Below are 17,311 nucleotides of genomic sequence, written 5' to 3' on the forward strand. Positions count from 1 at the left end.
AAGGCTGAATGCTGTAATTAAATCAAAAGGTGCTTCAACAAAGTATTAGTTTAAGGGTGTGCACACTTATGCAACCAGTGTATTGTAGGTTATATATTTTTTCCCCCCTGGACGGCGCAGTGGTGCAGCAGTAGTGTTGTCGCCTCACAGCAAGAGGTTCTCCGGTTCGATTCTCGGCTGGGGTGCCTTCTGTGTGGAGTCTGTATGTCCTCCTTGCGTTCATGTGGGTTTCCTCTGGGTGCCCCGGTTTCTTCCCACGTTCAAAGACATGCATCTGGAGCATTTCTCCCCGGGCCTCCGCTGAAAATTGGCTTTGTTCCAAGTCGGACTTTCCCGGTTAACTAATGTTAAATAAATAAAATAAAATATTTTTTCCCCTAACAGATTTGTTTGTTTTTCAACTGAATTATACAGGTTATAGGTCACATTAAAAGTGGGGAAAAGTTCTGAAATTATTTATTGTGGTCTCTTTTTTTATATCACAAGAAAACTAGCATTTCAACAAGGGTGTGTACACTATTTACATCTACTGTAGTTTATTTCCTGCACTCTTTTTGTGAAGAGCCTCTCTGAATGTTCCAGTTGTTGCATGTGCCTAAGTCAAGTTACATACTGATTTGGGTGCTCTACTCAATGATGGGCCTGATGTGGGCTGAATACAGTACAGAACAATGACTTCTTTGGACCTACATGTGATGCCCTTGCTTATTAGCTAAGCAACATAGAATGATTTTCTTATTACCTTAGACACAAATTGGCAAAAAGCCAGGTTATCTACATGCGTTCCCAAATTCCTGAGTACTGGTTCTACTCTGAGGGGTGCAATATCAATGAGGCAATTGTCTAAGGTGGCTAACTTCCCAAAGGATACTATTACACATTTCTTGGCATTCAGTTATAAGCTGTGCCTTTGGCATCAGTCATTAGGATGTTAGTGCCTGTGGGGATTATATGACTGCTCCTAGTTTGTAGTCATCTGCAAACTTGTTATGCCATTGGCCCTTGATATATGGCCTTTGATTTCTGAGAAGTAGATGCCAAAAAGGAGTGAACCTAGCACATAGTCCTGAGGAACTCCACTAGTGACTGGCCTCTTTGTGGAGGTAGTCTCCCACACCCTAACTTCCTGGGTCCTATCTGAGAGCCAGATGGCTATCCAGTGCATAACATAGGGGTTTATACCTACATCCAAGAGTCTATTTACAATGCCAGAGTGTGGTGTTGTATCAAATGCTTTAGCTTGGTCAAGGTAGGCATTAGGCACCATTTTGCCTTCATCCTGAGATGTTATCAGGACCCATCGATGTAGTGTTTTTGACTTAGACAGTGCATCTAGGACCTGCTCCTTAGAGACAGTTTTGGGGGAAGGATGTTTGAAGGTATTGCCTGGGGGGATGAATGGGCAGAGAGAGGGGTAAGACTGGAGCTGAATTTGTCTTCCATCAGATTTGTTATATCTTCTGGCTCAGTGACCTTTACAATCAGTTCTGCACACTGCCGTATGCAGTCTTTGAGGTTTTGGACATAGCTAAAGAAAGCCTTGTGGTTGTCCTTTGCCTGGAAGGCTACCTTCACCTCAAATTTGGTTTTAGAAAACTTAATTTGTCTACTTAACTGCTTGACAAGAGTGTTTTTATCATGCTGGACATAGCACTTTCTAATCTTGGCTATGACTTTTTTTTATTCTGTGTACTATTGCCTCCAAGCACAAATACGTTTTGTAGGCACTGTTTAAAAGCCTAGCTATATAATATGGGGGTATATTCAGCAATATTCAGACAGAAAAACTATACACTGAACAGTCAAAATGTGTCACCCAACCACAACAAAACTGCTTCTAAAGTGGCAGCCAGGACAAGAGAGAAAAAGAGAAGAAACCACAGGTAGATATAAATCTATTAAGTATAAAATAAAAAAATGTACTACAGGTCGCTTTTAAATACTGTGCTTTGTTCTTTCTTTGAACTCTGGAATTAGATGTGGGGCCATTACGACTTCATACAGGAATCCCTTGTGCTAGACCACAGAGCATGCACTGACCATTATATACTTTTACAATACTTCACCACCACCACCCCAGTTTTAGGAATAAGACTTGGTACAACAGCTGTGCAACATTTAGAATTAAAGTTTAGGATACCTATCCTAAATCAACCACATCAACAAGATTCCGGACTGAATTTTCCACTAAACGGATTTGTAAAAGGGGCTAACGCATCATTTAATTCCCCTTCTCCTTTAAAACTAGCTAGGTCACAGGCTAAAAAGGGCACAAGCTACCACTACAAACTGAATTAACATTAAATAATATTCTGTTGAAAAGATGACTGGGACATGTAAAGCAAGCATCTTCAGTTATGCTATTACATGAATCCACGGGCAGTAAAATAGTGTCTTGACCACTACCTCTCCCCCTTGCCTTACTGACTTGAACAGAAGAACAGCAGGACTACATTATTCCAGACAGCTAAAAAGTCAAGTGTGTCACTTCTGTAAGACACTGATCGGGCACAGCTTCTGAATTTAGCTCTCCAGGACAGGAATGGGGAAGCACCTCAGAGAATCCACCATTTCATTCACTTCCCTAAGAATGTGAACTGCTGACTGAGTATTTGCACTGTCTGTGGCCCACTACTACCAGATGACCAACATATTAGCCAGATATAGAGAGACCCCAGAAACAGCCTCATCTCCAAGGACATCAGGGTCAGGAAGATTACTCATAGTGAAGTGTCTCAGATGAAGCCCCTTTCATCATGGGTAAACCCACACTCCCTACACCATGTGAGAGTCTGGGTAAACACTCGCCAGCCCACATCTGAAGCATTTGTCCTCAGAAGCTGCAGTGAAAACAAAATGTACTACAGGTCTCAGATAAAAGTGACCTGAAACTATGGAAGAAGACAGAAGTAGGGCCTGTTGCCATTCAAATCTTGGGAACAAAGACAGTGCTGGTCAGAGCAACTAATGCCTTCAGCAATGGCTACCTTAATGATTACTCCTTAGAAGTTTGAAATAAGGTGTTACACTTGACAGTAAAAGTCTTATTTCCTGCTAACCATCACATCCAATAAAATATATGTTATTTTTCATTTAATGACTGAGTTACCATTTTTACTCTGATTTCTTTTCAAAAGCTGAATCATATTTTCCATTACCATAGAACACATTTACAAAAGATGTTTTATGTTATAATTTATAATGTTTTAAAACTCACCATGTTAAACAATATTTAATGCACTCTAAATCCAACTCTAATTAAAAAGATGAACAAAAGTAAAGCAGATGTGTAAATTGAATGAAAAATCTATGCAATGACAAAGCTGGCACACTTATACTGATACACTGCAAGATTCAAGTTTAACCTCCTTCTTCTTCTTCTTTCGGGTTTTCCCGGTTAGGGGTTGCCACAGCGGATCACCTGTCCGCTCATGATTGGCAGTAGAGTTTTACGGTGTCAAGTTGCCAGCCCGGTGCCCAACCTTCCACGGAAGGCACCCACATGCACACACTCATGCCTAGGGCCAATTTAGAGTGTCCAATCCACCTACAGCATGTCTTTGGGATGTGGGAGGAAACTGGAGCACCCGGAGGAAACCCACACGACCACAGAGAGGACATGCAGACTCCACACAGTAGGCACCCCAGCCGAGGATCAAACCAGAGAACGTCTTGCTGTGAGACGACAACACTAACTGCTGCACCACCGTTGCCGCCCAAAGGCGTGGCTGGTTAAACAGACTATGCGTTTTTCGTCAGCAGGACAAAAAGTCTAGTTTGGCCATTCATGCACACTGTGTCCCCCACTTGGTAGTGTATGCATACATCAAATTCCAAGTTAAAATATTGCCCTCTAGAGGGCACTGTCATTAGACCAGCTAGTTTATTTGCAGGAAACAAAATGACATTTTGAAGTACGTCTCTTACCTAAACTGAATTCTAAGACAGGTTCATCTGGATCATGCATATTCCCTGTAAAAAAAAAAAAAAGAAACAGAAAAAAGAAATAAAAGAAGGACCAAACACTAATCATCAATGTGTGAAGGCAAACGTTTAATAGGAATATGAACAAATCAGCAATGCATGCATGTGTTTATTATATTCATGCCTATACACATTACACCAATACATTTCCTCAACTACAGTTGCCTGCAGCATTTACCAGATGAAAAAGTCAAATTATCTCGTGTAATGCCTCTGCTGCTCGAAGGGTAAACAGACAAAGTACTTACCAAAATTAGCTTAATTCTGAGACTGCGGAACTGACTTCAAACCACACACAACACTGCTTACTGATTTAAATAGCATAATGTATTTTTGAATGAAAACAAGCTCAAAAATGAGGTTTTCCCATAGCTTCACAAAAGCTACAAAGCCAATGTTGTTTTACGAAGAAATTATTCCTATAAAGTGCTCGCTCTCTGCACAGCTGAGGATTTCTATTTCCTGAGAAGAGTCATGCAACTTTCAGTTCATGTTTGTGTTTTTAACAGTCACACACTGTAAATGTGAGAAAGTTACCTCTAACAAGGCAACAGTAAAAAAGCAAAAATCTGTCAAATTGTGCAAGGTTCATGAAACAGTGTGAATAAGTAGGCTTTGTGCAACTTTTAAAACACATGGTACAACGTAGGTGCTAATGCACAAAAAAAAATAAATAATGCCTCTGCAACGCTGAAGTCCTACTTTAAAATTTCAAAGCCACCAGGGCAGGGATAAGAAAAAACTACTAGACTTGGACATTCCCTTTTAAATACTGTGCTTTGTTCTTTCTTTGAACTCTGGAATTAGATGTGGGGCCATTATGACTGCATACAGGAATCCCCTGTGCTAGACCACAGAGCATGCACTGACCATTATATACTTTTACAATACTTCACCACCACCACCCCAGTTTTAGGAATAAGACTTGGTACAACAGCTGTGCAACATTTAGAATTAAAGTTTAGGATACCTATCCTAAATCAACCACATCAACTGAACTGAATTTTCCACTAAATGGATTTGTAAAAGGGGCTCACGCATCACTTAATTCCCCTTCTCCTTTAAGACTAGCTAGGTCACAGGCTAAAAAGGGCACAAGCTACCACTATGAACAGAATTAACATTAAATAATAGTCTGTTGAAAAGATGACTGGGACATATAAAGCAAGCATCTTCAGTTATGCTATTACATGAATCCACGGGCAGTAAAATAGTGTCTTGACCACTACCTCTCCCCCTTGCCTTGCTGACTTGAACAGAAGAACAGCAGGACTACATTATTCCAGACAGCTAAAAAGTCAAGTGTGTCACTTCTGTAAGACACTGATCGGGCACAGCTTCTGAATTTAGCTCTCCAGGACAGGAATGGGGAAGCAGCTCAGAGAATCCACCATTTCATTCACTTCCCTAAGAATGTGAACTGCTGACTGAGTAATTGCACTGTCTGTGGCCCACTACTACCAGATGACCAACATCTCAGCCAGATATAGAGAGACCCCAGAAACAGCCTCATCTCCAAGGACATCAGGGTCAGGAAGATTACTCATAGTTGACGTGTCTCAGATGAAGCCCCTTTCATCATGGGTAAACCCACACTCCCTACACCATGTGAGAGTCTGGGTAAGCTCACCAGCCCACATCTGAAGTATTTGTCCTCAGAAGCTGCAGTGAACTTGGCTGCAGAAAAGGAAGAATCCTCAAAAGTTTGATTGAGACTGTCTACCAGTTCAGGGCCTAGTGACAAAGGTCTGGCACCAACAGAAGATCCATGTGTGTGTGGTGTCTCTGAAGTCACCCAACACATTACAGTGCATGTTACAATGCTCAGAAGGCAGAGCACTGTCTAAGCACGGAACATGAGCTGCATTCTCTCCAAGTCAAGTCATGGCCTCACCCCTCTCCAAGAGCAGAAATGATCAACACTAGTGTATGTTCAGTTCCATGTTAACAAAGGAGAGCTTCCAAAGTGGAGTTAGAGACCTTTCTGCAATGTATACTGATCCCCAGGGACTGCACTCACTGCAGGGACATTAACAAGAAGTGCCAAAATGGAGCCAGCAGGAGCCAGTTGTTCAAGTAAAGGGAGATAATTCTCTTGCAAGGCTTCAGCCAACATTGCTAACACCTTTGTAAAGACTCAAGATGCTGAAGAAATTTAAAATGGCAACACTAAGAAACAGAAGTGATTCTCAACCCAAGCAAACTGTGGGAATCCGAAATGTAGACCCCAAATAATAGAACACCAAAAAAGACAGCCATGATGTCCAAAGACAACATCCAGACAGACTTCAGAAGCAAGGGTATGAGACCCTTGCAAGTTGACTATTTCAAACCAAGTATAACATGTGAAATTGCAAAGACTCAAAATGACATGGAACTTATCCTTCCATTCTAGGATGACAAAGAGGCAGAAGTAAAATCCCTAATCCTTTTTCAAAAATGCAACAACTTCTACAGACCTTCAGAGCACTGGAGCCTGGGCTTGTCTAAAGTGTTTTGATGAACTGTAGCTGTATCACTGATCAACCAGTAAAACTCATCTGAGCACCACAATGTGGATGAGCATGACCATGACTATAACACACTGGTCTTTGGTGCTAATTTTTCAAACTGGGAAATCTTGGAGAACCATATCCATGAAGTAGTCCCAGATCAGAGCTATGGCTGTGCTGCTACTGCAGGGTTACCTTTTTGGGTAACTTACTCAGCAATGGATGACTGCAAGACTGTGATGATTCAAACGTTTCCATGAGAGGCAAGGAAGCTTCTGACTATCCTGGAAGAGCAAAAAATTGAAAATGGAAGGAGGAGGGGTATAAAAGCCCTCCACAGAAATGAGGACCCGCTTCTTTCACAGGAGAGCATGGACCAGGTCATGAAATGACTGGCCAGACATTCTTCCAAATGAAATGGCTGTAAAGGATCATGCTCATTGTTTTTTGGCAACTCTTTGCACCTACTGTCTCTGTTAATCAACAGTCACATCCACGGTCAATGAGCCCCATTAATTTCCCATCACCAGGACAAGGGATGCTCAGGAGGGGACATCATTCAGACAGTTGTTATGAATGGTTTGAAGAGTTTCCCTGTTTTTCTCCCAGCCACAACATATATATATATATATATATATATATATATATATATATATATATATATATATATATATACATACACACACACACACACACACACACACACACACACACACACCAAGCTAGGTGTTGGGGAGGAGATATGCAATGGTCAGTCAAATTACTTCCCTATGCAGTTACAATGTACTGAGTATCTACCCCTTTGTAGTTGCCAGAACTCAGTTTTAGTGAGGTGAGCAAGTGCCTTTGGCCGCAGTTTGTTAATTTCATCTAATCCTTAAAAATAAACAGTTGGGCATATGGGTATACAACAGCCATGTGATTTTGCAATGACACTGCTATAGCAGCTACAGCTTTATTATTATTATTATCATTTTTTTTTTGTTATTTTGATGACTTGGTAAGTGGACAACTGCCACTGTGTTTATCCTTGTACTGCCTATCCATAAAGGAAACATCATAGCATTCTACTTTACTGGTAGCATTATTTATCAGTAACAAGTGTAAGATAACAAAGGTTTTGGCATATTTTGTTAGTATTCCATATAGGAGTTTAAGGATTTAAATGCTTGGTTATATCTTTTTCACCAAAATGTGAATTACAGTGTGTGAAAAGTGGATGGAGCAACACATGACAAAATGCGACTGGAAATGTAAAGTACATTTGTGTAAGATGAATTTACCATGATGGTAGATGTTCAATTGATCACTGCTACAGTAGTCTTAGCTATATGGGGTTATATCCTGACAAGGATATAAAACAACCAGCCAGCTGCCAAAGCTTCAGCACATCTTGATGTGCTTAAACTGTCAAGTAGGTCGAGCTGAAGCTGACTAAAAGACAAGTCTGGGCACAAAGTTCTTCAGTGCTTTCTGGCCAACAGAGAGAGGGAGGCTGAGCTACTAAGAACAAATAAATAAATAAATGTCATACTCTGGCATATAAAAACACACACACAAAAACAAGGGGGTGGAGGGAAGGACAGGCTACTGTAGCACATCACTTGAACATCTACTGTTATGGTAAACTCAACTTACACAACTGTACTTTACATTTCTAGTTGAGTTTTGTCATGTGGCAGTCTATCCACTTTTCACACACCGTGAACTCTCATCCACCAACATGCGAGTCAATATATGACCAAACATTTAAATCCATAACTCCTAAACAGAATACTAACAATAAAACATGCCAAAACCTTTGTTGTCTTACACCAGTTACTAATAAACAGTACACAAATGTACTATGTTCATCATATTGATCACTGCTGCAGTAGCCCTAGCTATATGGGTAGATAACCATCGCTAACTACATTTGGGAGAGGGAAGGAAAAGAGTCCTGGTGCCCCAAGAGAATGATCCAAGCAAAGCTCGAGCTGGACCTAGAGAAGGAATTAAGCTTATAGTGCTTTGCAAAAGTATGTGGACAGGACCAAGCAACAGCCTCCAGAATACTTCTAGAATCCAATCCTTCCCAAAAACCCATAGATGAAGCCAAGGCCGTGGTAGAGTGGGCCATGGATTTCTGTCGAAAAGATTTAAAAGGTAATAGCCTTAGACAACCATTTGGAAATTGTCTGTTTTTGAACATGATGTCCTTTCTTCTTACCTTCACAAGAAATAAACAGTCGATCTAAAGATCTGATTTAGTTCTGTCAAGATGGTACTAGATTTGTCTGTGGACATCCAAGTTATGGAGTATACTTTCTCTCTCAGTTGTAGGTTTAGGAAAGAAATCAGGGAGATGGATAGTTTGGCTTAAAGTAAACTTGGATACCACTTTAGGCATCAAAGAAGGAAAAGTTTTCAAAGAAACCCTGTACCTCTGGAAAACAAGATATGGTTGATTCACCATAAGAACTTGCAACACAGATACCCTTTAGCTTTAGCTTCCCTAACACAAAATTAAAATACCAAGGAGGGGCCACTGGTTTTCTTGGAGGCTTGCTGTGCAAAACCCCTTTCAAAAACATTTTGACATGAAACTGCCTTGAAAGAGGAGGAACGATAGGTAGATATGCTGAAAAGACCAATAAATGAACCGTGAAAGAGGAATAAGAAATGCCATAGGATAGTAACTCACACAAATAATGTAAAAACCTGAGAACAAGTCCTGAATGGATGCTGGTTATGTTGTACGCACCAACTAGAAAACTGGTTCCATCTGCTAATATATAATTTTCTAGTAACAGGCTTGCCTCCATTAGTACCTGTTACATGTCCTCAGTAAACAGGTACCTAAAAGGAACTAAGATCCCCATTATTCAGGGAATGAACTGAAGATGACTGATGTCTGGGTGTATAAAACACCCCTGTTCTTGTGTGAGTAGATCCAGTCTAAGAGGAAGTCTGTGGTAATTGCTTCTAGCCATTTCCAAAACAAGGGAGAAAGTATTGTTGTGTGAAATCTTACCATAACTTTAGATGTCCTTCTCTTCTATATGCTGCTGTATCCATAACACAAGGGGAGTCTGCCTCTGGTTGACTCACGTACGTCTGGCCATTCTACAAAAGATAGATGCTACTGCTAGGGTGCATGTGACGTCCTGCACCTCTCTCTGTGGGCGTCAGTCATAAACAGACATCGGGTACAAAACGGACGTCAGCACACACATACCTCAGAACTGAATGCCGCTGGAATCAGCTATTACAGAGTGGGTACTCCAGGAGTCAGGCGAGTGCGAGGGGGAAGGCAGGGTGGGAAATTAGACAGCAGCATATAGAAGAGAAGGACATCTAAAGTTATGGTAAGATTTTGCACAACAATACTATGTCCTTCTATTCATAGGCTGCTCTATCCATAACACACGGGAGAGTGCAAAAGCTCCTGTACTAAGATGTGGGAGGAGAACCAGAAGCATTTTCCACAATCCCATGAAGGATAGCTCTTGGCAAAGCCTGCTCTGGCTCTAGAAAATGTCCAACTTGTAGTGTTTGGTGAAGGTAAGGACAGAGGACCATGTAGCTGCTTCTAAAATATCTGTATCCAAACCCTTGAAAAAGGCCCCATTGGAGGACACTGCCCTAGAGGAGTGTGCCTTTACTGGAAAGAGAAGCCTTTTGCCATGGACTGTATAACAAAAGAAGATGGTTTTAGATATCCAATAGGATATGGTTTGCTTGGAAAAAGGGTGTCCCAGGTGTCTTGGGTGGTAGGAGACGAAGAGCCTGTCTGATATACAGATGGGTTTCATCTTAGCCAAACAGTATCTGAGTTGTCTGTGTATATCTAAGGAATGAAGCATCCTTTAGGTTCACAGGATCATAGGTTGGTACCAGGCTATCGGCCCTTGGGCCTATACAAGCCTAGCCATAACAATTCCCTGGATATTTCTTCCTACAGTATTTACTTCCCTGGACCTCTGTCTAGCAGGGCGACTGACGTGATCCTCGGGGTGAATTTCCCATCTCCCATCCAATCATCAAGGTTCCTTTTGAAGAGAGCCAAAGAGGCACTCTGCTTGACATGGATGGGCAGTCTATTCCAGAGTCTGGGGAGTCCCTGGATCATGAATCTATCCCTCCAGCATGTTTTCTTCATTGTGATGACAAGGTTTAGATCCCTGGAGCGTGTGGCTCTGAGGGATTGGGATTTCTTTAAGTGTAGCATGTCCAACAGCTCTGGGCTTGACATGGCCTTGTATGTTAAGCAGAGATCACCTCTGAGTAGATGATATGCGACAGAGTATAGGTGGAGTTTTTTTAGACAATCAGCATAGGGCATCTGCTTTAGGTCTGTGAATCTTTTAGTGGGGTATTTCTGTGGCCTTTCCAGTTTTTGCAGATGTCTTGAGAGGCACATACCAAATGGGGCATTGTATTCTATAATGGGTCTAATGACGGATGAGTACAGTGGGACAATGACCTCCTTTTTTCTGGATGAAAAGCCCTTAGTGATGAGGTGTGGCCACATAGAAGGATTTCCTGACTGTTGTGGCAATGTGGTTATCGAAGGTGAGACCACTGTCCACCTGTGTCCTTAAGTCTCTTATCACACTTTTGGTGTTTAGTGTACTGCCACCTGTGTAGTAATTCAAGGGTACATGCTTTTTCCCAAAGGGGATAACTATACATTTCTTAGCATTGAGCTTGAGCCCATGGCTCTGGCACCAAGTATCTGTTTCTGTAAGGCCCTTTTGTAGAATATCCACATAATTTGGGGATTCAATAATGGCTCCCAGTTTGCAGTCATGTGTGCGAACTTTGTTAGCCGAAGTCCCTTAGTGTTGGCCTGTACTTCAGAGAAGTAAATACCAAACAAGAACGGTTCCAGGAATGAACCCTGAGGTACTCCACTTGTCACTTGTCTGGAGCTGGATTTGGAGTCGGCTACTTTTACAGTCTGGGTTCTGTCAGTAAGCCAGTTGGCAACCTATCAAGTGACATAGGGATTAATGCCCAGCTTAGTAAGTTTATCTACGATTCCAGAGTGGGGGATGGTGTCGAAGGCCTTGGCGAGGTCCAGATAGGCTGTGTGGACCACCTTAACCTTGTCTACGGCTCTGGAGACTCATTCAAAGAAGTCAATCAGGTTCAGGAGACAAGATCGTCCCTTCACAAACCCAAACTGCGTGGGGTCCAGTGTTTGAAGGTTGCCAATGTCTTTGTTTATAAGTTCCATGATAATACGTTCCATGGCCTTGCAGATCAGGCTTGTCAGACTGATGGGGCGGTAGTACCCGGGATCCAAGGTGGATCTCCCCTTGTGGAGTGGGTTAACTGCAGCTGTGCGCCACTCAGTGTGCATGAAGCCTGAGGTGAAGCTATGATTAAACATGACAGAGTGGTTCCAGCCCAGCAACTTGTAGTTTATTGGCCATTTTGGGTCAATTCCTGGCTCTTTTGAACCCCCTGCTATAAAGCCCATTTTTGTGCGAAGTTGCTCATAGAGCAGCATCGGGCAGCGCCGGTTAATCAAGTTTAAACTATTTCTGGCTCCGTAAAGTCTGCTGTTCAATTTTTCCCTTAGAACTGCTCTACTTGCAATCTAAACAGCCTATTCTCTATCTGAAAAGCCCAGCACTTGCTCCTAAAGCATTTTTATACAGGTAAAGCACTCAAACAAAAATAAAGTACTTCATTCACCTAAATCCCCTTGAGTACCCATTTCCCTATAGGTCCTGTCTGACTCAGTTACACAGCAATCTTTTACACTAGTCTAGCATGTCGAAGGGTCAGTTGCTGGCATCCTCTCCTGTTCAGCTGGTGAATCTGGGAATCTTGAGGCAATGTTACAATTGCCTCATGTACACAGACAACCCTCTCCTCCTCCCAACAAATACAAATATATGTGAGAGATGCAACTATGTAGCCAAACTGGAAGCTGTGCTCTCTCAACTCAGTACTGGCAAAACCAGTCAGGAGGAGAAGGTAACCACACAAACCCAGTCTCACATAGACCTATCACAACTGCAAACCAAACACATAAACACACAAAAACATACTCAGAGGCTCTGATTAAAAATCTACCAAAACAACAGAGGCCTCCAAAGCAGACACCCAAGCAACCACTACCTCAAGACATAGCACATGCAACACATAGTTCACAAAGTCAGTGTGCTAAACAGTCACAGCCCTTAAGGCCAAACAACATGCCAGACACACCTGTAATAGGTGACTCCATAGTCAGACACACTGACGTCCCGCTCACCAGACTGAACAAGGAAAAGGTTACAGTAAGCTGCCTGTCGGGCGCTAGAATCCGCCACATAACACAAGCACTCAGGTCACTCCAAAGCAAGTACAAATATGACTCCGTCATTGTCCATGCCGGTGTGAACGACCTGAGACGTACCTCCCTGGACTACATGAAAAGAGACATAGAGGAGCTCTCTGATTATGTAGCCCAGGCCGGTATGACCCTGACCCTGAGCAGCATCTTACCCTCACCAAGAATGATGCCACAGTACAAAGACAAAATGATAAGTTTTAATAATTGGCTTAATTACTGGTGTCATGCTAAGGGGATCCAATGTCTGCCTGCTTGGGATGACATGCTTGACAAGCCACGCTGCTTCGCAAGGGATGGCTTGCACCTGTCACCCCTGGGCTTCCGGATATTGGCCAAGGCTCTTGCCACCCCCATAGTGCCTTTTTTAGGCAAGGCTCAAAAGACAAACCTACCTCCCTAGAAAACACAAGTGGAAAAAAACTAAGGGTAATGCTGCTCAATGCCAGAAGTCTAAACCTCCAGATGCACACTCTCGAAGCCCTCCTCAGTAAGGAGAACACAGATGTCTGTGCAGTGACTGAAATCTGGTTCAAGGCTCCAGAGAGCACCCCAGCACTACCAGGTTTTACCTCATATCATGCTTTCCGGCAGCAAAACTTGGACCAAACCACAAAAGGAGGGGGAGTATCCATATTCATCAAAGATACCCACACCTCCAGGTTAGTAGCAACGCACGAAACATCGGAGACCATCCAGGTGCAACTAACCATAGGCAAAACTGCCCTACAGTTTGTAGCATACTACAGACCACCCTCTCAAACTCAGGAACCCCACTCAGCCTTCCTGAAGACACTGGACAGTATGAATGTCTCTCCAAATACCATCATATTGGGAGACTTCAACTACCCAAACATAGACTGGGAACATTACTCAAGCCCCAACACCCTAGCCCAAAGGTTCCTAGAATTCATAAACTCAAATGCGATGGAACAACTAGTCACCATTCCCACAAGAGGAGATAATATACTAGACCTGAGCATCACAAACATGGGGACAAAATGCTCCACACCGGAAGTATACCCCTCATTGGTGAGATCAGACCATAAATTAATCTCACTGGAAATCCACATCCCGCCCCCACCCCCTGCACAAAAGACCACAGTGAAGAACTTCTCAAAAGCCAACTTCACACTTCTTAAGACTGAAGTGGTATCCTTCAAGGCCCCTGGGACAGTGGAAACCACAACCCACACCACTGAATCCTTTATAAATGCCTTCTACGGGCACCTTCAAGAATGCATGGATCATGCAATCCCAAATAAAACCAAGATCCATTCCCCCAAAGGCAGGCGCCATGTCTGGTGGACCCCAGCCATTAACAAACTTTACAACAGGAGGAGGAAGCTACTACATGACAGAGCAAAATCCCTAAAAGGGAAGGCATCTCTGATCAGTACTAGCAAAAAACTACGATCACTCATAAAATCATCCCAGGCCAACTTTGAGAGAAAAATCGCAAAAGACACAAAAGACAATCACAAGGCCTTCTTTAGCTATGTTAGAAACCTGGGTGGAAACTCCCAGATATGCTCAGAGTTAGTCCAAAATGACACAAAATACACTGAACCCACAGACATTGCCAACATTCTGGCAGACAGGTTCAGTGCAACTTTCTCCTCCCCCTCCCCCCCAAAAGGAGAAATATCTATCCCAGCAGAGTGTAGCCTCCCAAACATCTCAGATGCCCAGGTGAGAGCCGCCCTCTCCAAAGCTAAAAACACAGCATCAATGGGACCGGACAGTGTCCTGGGCTGTGTGCTACATGAACTCCAAGAGGAACTAAACCCGCACATAAGGCTGCTGTTTAATCTTAGGCTTACTACAGGATATGTACCCAAAGAGTGGCGTACAGCAACAGTGGTCCCACTCCACAAAGGCGGTGCTTCTACGGACCCTGGAAATTACCGCCCCATAAGCTTGACGAGCCTGGTCTGCAAAGCTATGGAAAGGATCATTATGGAACTCATAAACAAAGACACTGGGGACCTACAGACATTGGATCCTACCCAATTTGGCTTTGTCAAGGGCAGATCCTGCCTTTTGAACTTGGTCGACTTTTTTGAAACAGTCACTAAGGCCATTGATGAGGGTAAGGCAGTTCACACAGCCTACCTTGACCTTGCAAAAGCCTTCGACACAATACCCCACTCGGGCATCATAGACAAACTCACCAGCTTAAATGTAAACCCATATGTCACTAGATGGGTTGCAAACTGGCTCAAGGACAGAACCCACAGGGTCAGAGTTGCTGGAGCCATGTCAGACTCTAAGCCGGCCACAAGCGGTGTCCCACAGGGCTCAGTCCTGGGACCCCTCCTGTTCAGCATTTATTTTTCCAAGGTGCAGGCAAACACAGAAGGATTGTGGCTGACAAAGTTCGCAGATGTCTGCAAACTGGGCGCCATAATTGATACTCCAGCGGACACAAGCATCCTTCAGAGAGGCCTTATAGAAACGGATAATTGGTGCCAGAGCCATGGCCTTAAGCTGAACGCCAAAAAATTTATAGTCATACCCTTTGGGAAAAACAAGGTACCCACAAATTACCACATAGGTGGTAATCCATTAAGTACGGAAGAGGTAATCGGGGACCTAGGGACCCAAGTTGACAGTAACCTCTCATTTGACACTCACATTGCCAAAGTGGTTAGGAAGACCTTCTATATTGCCCACCTTATCATGAAGTCATGAAGGGATTCACATCTAGATCAAGAGAGGTCATTGTGCCCCTGTACTCTTCTCTTATCAGGCCCATGATTGAGTACAATGCCCCATTTGGGATGTATCTTACCCGACACCTGCAGCAGTTGGAAAGACCCCAAAAGTTCCTCACCAAGAGGATAAAGGGTCTCAAACATATGTCATATGCTGCCCGGCTGAAGAAACTCCAGCTCTATTCAGTCGCATACCGCCTACTCAGAGGTGATCTATGCCTGACATACAAGGCCATGTCCAATCCAGAATTAATGGACAAGCTCCACCTCAGAAAATCCAAATCCACCAGAGCCACGAGAGCAAGAGATTTGAACCTCAACACAGAAATAAATAGGATGTGCTGGAGGGACAGATTCATAACCCAGAGGCTCCCTACACTCTGGAACAGAATCCCAGTCCATGTTAGGCAGAGCCCCTCACTAACTCTCTTCAAGAGAAATCTTGACGAGTGGATGGATGATCGTAGGTTTACCCCGGGGGTCATCTCTGTGTCACTACTAGACAGAGGCACAGTAAACTAAACCCTAAATGGGCGTAGTATTCTCATCCTAAGGGGTGGTGAAAGCCACACACACTCTGGCTAGGCTTATAAATGCCCTAGGGCGGATAGCCTAGTACGAACCTATGAACTTAAGTGAGGTGCCAGTTCATTTTGTAGTTCATGTAGTACACAGCCTAGGATGTCGTCTGTTCCCATGGATGCTGTATTCTTAGCTTTGAAGAGTGCGTTTTTTACCTGTGTGGCCATTATTACTGGAATCTGGTAATCTTTCGATATTGAGATGGGCCCTTTAGGGGGGTGAAGTTTGCACTGAATGGATCTGCCAGGATATTGGCAATATCCTTGGGATCAGTATATTTAATGGCATTCTGTTGTAGCTCAGAGCAGATCTGAGCATTGCCATTTAGATTCTTGACATAGTTATAGAATGCCTTGTGGTTATCTTTGGCAATTTTATTTTCATAACTAGCTTTGGAGGATTTCATGAGGGATCTCGGCTTCTTACTGAGGCTGGTAAGGGAGTTTTTTGCATCCTGGGTTTTTTCCTCTTTTCTGCAACAGTTTCTTCCTTTTGTTGTAAAGTTTGTTTATGGCAAGGGACCACCAGATTGGCTTCCTTTTTTTGGAGGACATCATCTTGGTTCTATTGGGGATGGCATGATTCATGCACGAGTGGATGTGCTCATACAGTACCTTAGTGTAGGATTCAGCAGTCAAACTTTCAGTTCCCATCTGCATAGGTGTCATGAAGTTTGTCACTTTTGACTTGAGTAGCATGAAGTTGGCTTTGGAGAAGTTTTTTTTACAGAGGTTTCCTTACTGGGTAGTGAGGGTGGGATGTGGATGTCAAGGGTGATTAGCTTATAGTCAGACCTGACCAATGAGGGGGTGACCATTGGTGTGGAGCATCAATTTCCCATGTTGGTAATGACCAGGTCTAGGACACTGGAGCCCCTGGTGGGACTAAGGATTAGTTGATCCAGAGTGTTGGAACTTATGAATTCCAAAAAAAAAAGTAATATCCATGGTATCCCCGAAGTCTCAAAACAACCCACTAAAGTGTAGTGGGTCCAAAAACAAAACAGTGTAAGAAACTTCTCTGTGTGGAAGATTTTCAGTCCATATATTTCTAGTTAATCACTGTATATTAATCAGATCAGACATAGTAGCTTAACGTAAACTTGTCTTAAGTCAAAACAAAACAAAAAGTAATAGAAAATATACAATTGTACAGCATTACTAAGTATTCGAGTCTGTGTACTTAATAAAGGATTTTCGACTCGAAAC

At 43.0% G+C, this 17,311-nt stretch overlaps 1 long non-coding RNA gene across 5 annotated transcripts in view; it reads right to left on the reverse strand.

Annotated features, from left to right (window-relative positions):
* The window catches only part of LOC122802528, a 701,752-nt gene that overhangs the window by 128,259 nt on the left and 556,182 nt on the right, over positions 1-17,311 (reverse strand). For all 5 annotated transcript variants that reach the window (XR_006364952.1, XR_006364951.1, XR_006364953.1 and 2 more), the window contains one exon: positions 3,928-3,972. This is a non-coding gene — a long non-coding RNA (uncharacterized LOC122802528). The remainder of the gene's footprint in view (positions 1-3,927; positions 3,973-17,311) is intronic.

The sequence above is a fragment of the Protopterus annectens genome, chromosome 5.part0 (assembly GCF_019279795.1).
Source record: "Protopterus annectens isolate FY-2018-M chromosome 5.part0, PAN1.0, whole genome shotgun sequence".
Lineage (NCBI taxonomy): Eukaryota > Metazoa > Chordata > Ceratodontiformes > Protopteridae > Protopterus > Protopterus annectens.